Raw genomic sequence first — 6,000 nt, forward strand, 5'->3', positions numbered from 1 at the left:
TCTTCAGGGATTTATTAAAGGAATGCTCACTTGTGTGTCCACCACGGAAGAGAGAAGAGTGAGGGGGTGACCTGATCACAACGTCTAAACTTCGAAACCATCTTGATGACGCTGATGTTTGAACAGTTTCCGAAAAATGGAGGAGTACCAGAGGCCATAACATGATATCAAGCATTAATCTTGTTAGAGATGTAGAGGAGTACTTGTACAGTTACAAGAGTGAGGGATCATAGCGATAAACTGGGTAACAAGATTGTAAATGTGGACAGCATATTGAAAAAAAAAGAAATTTAAAAAGGTATTATATGAGAGAGATCAAGGAGGTGAGGGAGACTCTGTCTCCGTCCAGTACAAACACATGGTTACACAGTCCATCATGGGAGAGTTGCTCATTGATCGACCCACGAAAGAACAGCGTCCCCCAGTGGCACAAAATCCGCCAATTGTCACCCGTGCTTACGTGTATTACCTCTTTTATTTCATGATCATCTTCAACAGGGAATACTTTTCACTTAAAGGTAGTAATGATGAGAAATGTTGACTGTGGGAAAGAGTAATGGATAGCGAACGATTGGGATTGGCTATAAGCCTGAAACATGACTGGGAACTCGACCCAGTGGGCCCGTGAGATTTGTGGATTGCAAAACCACATCCATGATGTGTGTGTCTGTGAGCGTTAACTCGAGAAATCCTGTGGGGCATTTTTGACTCCCCGTTATTCATGTTCCCTGAGCTACAGCTACGGAGGGGCATGTCTGAGAGCGTTCTCTCGTATACATCCAATGAGGCATTTTTCCTCCCGTCGTTCCATGTTCCCCGAGCTGCAAATCATTGCATAATTAGACGGCATTTATAGAGACCACGTCTTATGCTGACAGAGTCAGGTTGATTCTCTCGCAGGTCTAAGGGCAGCCATAACACAGGATCAGAGAGTTTTACCTTCGCTGCCTGAACACCTAGTACTTCCCTGCTAATCAACAATTAGCATATGTATGAGCGATGGTCGTTTTGTTTGGAGAAAGGCTGTCGGCATTCCCGCCCTTCTGACATATGGTAATGAGTCTGTATTCGATACCCCTCTCACGAGTGAGTAACATTATGGTCCGTCTGAAGAAAATACACAAGGGGTGTAGAGGCAGTAGAAGTAATGGCGTCTCTTCTTGACAATTGGAGGCCTGGAAATTGGACGCAATAAGCGGCACTAGTTGCAGGAAGTGGGCGAGTCGTGGAGGGAGACGCGATGCTGTCACTCCGTCCAGACAAAGAACTCCGTTGAAAGGTTAACCGCATTCCAGTGTCTGCCTGAGAATTCCTCCCTCCTGGACGTTTCCCCAAGTTGGAAAACAATCTCCCGTCGAGGAGGCTGGCTAGCGAGGAACACACACACACACCCACACACACACACACGCACGAAAGTCAATGGGTGAATGTACTATACGTAAATTGAAGTCTAATGTCATAGTAGTTGCTGGCTTTACAGCCGCATTACAGTTGGGAGTACGTGTGTGTGTGTGTGTGTGTTTGTGTGTGTGTGGAGGGGCTGGCTGGCGCTAGTCGATATTTGCCCTATATCATCCCTAGCGGTGTGGCTGCACCCACTCATGCTCAGCGTCTCTCACAGGCTGGCTGTTGTTGTCTGCCGTGTGTGTCACATGCCGTCTGTGATGTCTGGTCGATAGCTGTTGTTTGTGTTACAAGTGATTTGCTGGTGGTAATAATGCAAGACCTACTTGTAGATGCACGACGTAGGTGGGTCCTTTGCCACGCTATCCGATTTGTACATTCAGTTCCTGAGCATCTGATGCGTGGCTTTTGTTATTGAAAGGCTGTTACGTGGCTTTTGTTATTGAAAGGCTGTTACGTGGCTTTTGTTACAGAAAGGCTGTTACGTGGCTTTTGTTATTGAAAGGATGTTACGTGGCTTTTATTATAGAAAGGCTGTTACGTGGCTTTTGTTATTGAAAGGCTGTTACGTGGCTTTTGTTACAGAAAGGCTGTTACGTGGCTTTTGTTACTGAAAGGATGTTACGTGGCTTTTGTTATAGAAAGGCTGTTACATGGCTTTTGTTATTGAAAGGCTGTTACGTGGCTTTTGTTATAGAAAGGCTGTTACGTGGCTTTTGTTATTGAAAGGCTGTTACGTGGCTTTTGTTACTGAAAGGCTGTTACGTAGCTTTTGTTATTGAAAGGCTGTTACGTGGCTTTTGTTACTGAAAGGCTGTTACGTGGCTTTTGTTATTGAAAGGCTGTTACGTGGCTTTTGTTATTGAAAGGCTGCTACGTGGCTTTTGTTATTGAAAGGATGTTACATGGCTTTTGTTATTGAAAGGCTGCTACGAGGCATTTGTTACTGAAAGGCTGTTACGTGGCTTTTGTTATTGAAAGGCTGTTACGTGGCTTTTGTTTTAGAAAGGCTGTTACATGGCTTTTGTTATAGAAAGGCTGTTACATAGCTTTTGTTACAGAGGTTGTTACATGGCTTTTGTTATACAAAGGTTGTTATGTGGCTTTTGTTATAGAAAGACTGTTATGTGGCTTTTGTTATAGAAAGGCTGTTATGTGGCTTTTGTTATAGAAAGGCTGTTACGTGGCTTTTTATAGAAAGGCTGTTACGTGGCTTTTTATAGAAAGGCTGTTATGTGGCTTTTGTTATAGAAAGGCTGTTATGTGGCTTTTGTTATATAAAGGCTGTTACATGGCTTTTGTTATAGAAAGGCTGTTATGTGGCTTTTGTTATTGAAAGGCTGTTATGTGGCTTTTGTTATAGAAAGGCTGTTATGTGGCTTTTGTTATAGAAAGGCTGTTATGTGGCTTTTGTTATATAAAGGCTGTTACATGGCTTTTGTTATAGAAAGGCTGTTACGTGGCTTTTGTTACAGAAAGGCTGTTACGTGGCTTTTGTTATAGAAAGGCTGTTACGTGGCTTTTGTTATTGAAAGGCTGTTACGTGGCTTTTGTTACTGAAAGGTTGTTACGTGGCTTTCGTCATAGAAAGGCTGTTACGTGGCTTTTGTTACAGCAGGGGTAGGTAGGGCTGTAACACCAGCAGGATGGGTCAGGTAGGGGTGTAACTCACCAGCAGGAGTTGCAGGTGTTGGCGTAACTCACCAGCAGGAGTTGCAGGTGTTGGCGTAACTCACCAGCAGGAGTTGCAGGTGTTGGCGTAACTCACCAGCAGGAGTTGCAGGTGTTGGCGTAACTCACCAGCAGGGGTAGGTAGGGCTGTAACACCAGCAGGATGGGTCAGGTAGGGGTGTAACTCACCAGCAGGAGTTGCAGGTGTTGGCGTAACTCACCAGCAGGGGTAGGTAGGGCTGTAACACCAGCAGGATGGGTCAGGTAGGGGTGTAACTCACCAGCAGGGGTAGGTAGGGCTGTAACACCAGCAGGATGGGTCAGGTAGGGGTGTAACTCACCAGCAGGAGTTGCAGGTGTTGGCGTAACTCACCAGCAGGAGTTGCAGGTGTTGGCGTAACTCACCAGCAGGAGTTGCAGGTGTTGGCGTAACTCACCAGCAGGAGTTGCAGGTGTTGGCGTAACTCACCAGCAGGAGTTGCAGGTGTTGGCGTAACTCACCAGCAGGAGTTGCAGGTGTTGGCGTAACTCACCAGCAGGAGTTGCAGGTGTTGGCGTAACTCACCAGCAGGAGTTGCAGGTGTTGGCGTAACTCACCAGCAGGAGTTGCAGGTGTTGGCGTAACTCACCAGCAGGAGTTGCAGGTGTTGGCGTAACTCACCAGCAGGAGTTGCAGGTGTTGGCGTAACTCACCAGCAGGAGTTGCAGGTGTTGGCGTAACTCACCAGCAGGAGTTGCAGGTGTTGGCGTAACTCACCAGCAGGAGTTGCAGGTGTTGGCGTAACTCACCAGCAGGAGTTGCAGGTGTTGGCGTAACTCACCAGCAGGAGTTGCAGGTGTTGGCGTAACTCACCAGCAGGAGTTGCAGGTGTTGGCGTAACTCACCAGCAGGAGTTGCAGGTGTTGGCGTAACTCACCAGCAGGGGTAGGTAGGGCTGTAACACCAGCAGGATGGGTCAGGTAGGGGTGTAACTCACCAGCAGGAGTTGCAGGTGTTGGCGTAACTCACCAGCAGGAGTTGCAGGTGTTGGCGTAACTCACCAGCAGGAGTTGCAGGTGTTGGCGTAACTCACCAGCAGGGGTAGGTAGGGCTGTAACACCAGCAGGATGGGTCAGGTAGGGGTGTAACTCACCAGCAGGAGTTGCAGGTGTTGGCGTAACTCACCAGCAGGAGTTGCAGGTGTTGGCGTAACTCACCAGCAGGAGTTGCAGGTGTTGGCGTAACTCACCAGCAGGGGTAGGTAGGGCTGTAACACCAGCAGGATGGGTCAGGTAGGGGTGTAACTCACCAGCAGGAGTTGCAGGTGTTGGCGTAACTCACCAGCAGGGGTAGGTAGGGCTGTAACACCAGCAGGATGGGTCAGGTAGGGGTGTAACTCACCAGCAGGAGTTGCAGGTGTTGGCGTAACTCACCAGCAGGAGTTGCAGGTGTTGGCGTAACTCACCAGCAGGAGTTGCAGGTGTTGGCGTAACTCACCAGCAGGAGTTGCAGGTGTTGGCGTAACTCACCAGCAGGAGTTGCAGGTGTTGGCGTAACTCACCAGCAGGAGTTGCAGGTGTTGGCGTAACTCACCAGCAGGAGTTGCAGGTGTTGGCGTAACTCACCAGCAGGAGTTGCAGGTGTTGGCGTAACTCACCAGCAGGAGTTGCAGGTGTTGGCGTAACTCACCAGCAGGAGTTGCAGGTGTTGGCGTAACTCACCAGCAGGGGTAGGTAGGGCTGTAACACCAGCAGGATGGGTCAGGTAGGGGTGTAACTCACCAGCAGGAGTTGCAGGTGTTGGCGTAACTCACCAGCAGGAGTTGCAGGTGTTGGCGTAACTCACCAGCAGGAGTTGCAGGTGTTGGCGTAACTCACCAGCAGGGGTAGGTAGGGCTGTAACACCAGCAGGATGGGTCAGGTAGGGGTGTAACTCACCAGCAGGAGTTGCAGGTGTTGGCGTAACTCACCAGCAGGGGTAGGTAGGGCTGTAACACCAGCAGGATGGGTCAGGTAGGGGTGTAACTCACCAGCAGGAGTTGCAGGTGTTGGCGTAACTCACCAGCAGGAGTTGCAGGTGTTGGCGTAACTCACCAGCAGGAGTTGCAGGTGTTGGCGTAACTCACCAGCAGGAGTTGCAGGTGTTGGCGTAACTCACCAGCAGGAGTTGCAGGTGTTGGCGTAACTCACCAGCAGGAGTTGCAGGTGTTGGCGTAACTCACCAGCAGGAGTTGCAGGTGTTGGCGTAACTCACCAGCAGGAGTTGCAGGTGTTGGCGTAACTCACCAGCAGGGGTAGGTAGGGCTGTAACACCAGCAGGATGGGTCAGGTAGGGGTGTAACTCACCAGCAGGAGTTGCAGGTGTTGGCGTAACTCACCAGCAGGAGTTGCAGGTGTTGGCGTAACTCACCAGCAGGAGTTGCAGGTGTTGGCGTAACTCACCAGCAGGAGTTGCAGGTGTTGGCGTAACTCACCAGCAGGAGTTGCAGGTGTTGGCGTAACTCACCAGCAGGGGTAGGTAGGGCTGTAACACCAGCAGGATGGGTCAGGTAGGGGTGTAACTCACCAGCAGGAGTTGAAGGTGTCGGGCGTAACTCACCAGCAGGAGTTGCAGGTGTTGGTGTAACTCACCAGCAGGAGTTGCAGGTGTTGGCGTAACTCACCAGCAGGAGTTGCAGGTGTTGGCGTAACTCACCAGCAGGAGTTGCAGGTGTTGGCGTAACTCACCAGCAGGAGTTGCAGGTGTTGGCGTAACTCACCAGCAGGGGTAGGTAGGGCTGTAACACCAGCAGGATGGGTCAGGTAGGGGTGTAACTCACCAGAGGAGTTGAAGTTTGGGCGTAACTCACCAGCAGGAGTTGCAGGTGTTGGTGTAACTCACCAGCAGGAGTTGCAGGTGTTGGCGTAACTCACCAGCAGGAGTTGCAGGCGTGGACGTAACTCACT

Source organism: Panulirus ornatus, chromosome 21 (genome assembly GCF_036320965.1).
Source record: "Panulirus ornatus isolate Po-2019 chromosome 21, ASM3632096v1, whole genome shotgun sequence".
In the NCBI taxonomy this organism is placed as follows: domain Eukaryota; kingdom Metazoa; phylum Arthropoda; class Malacostraca; order Decapoda; family Palinuridae; genus Panulirus; species Panulirus ornatus.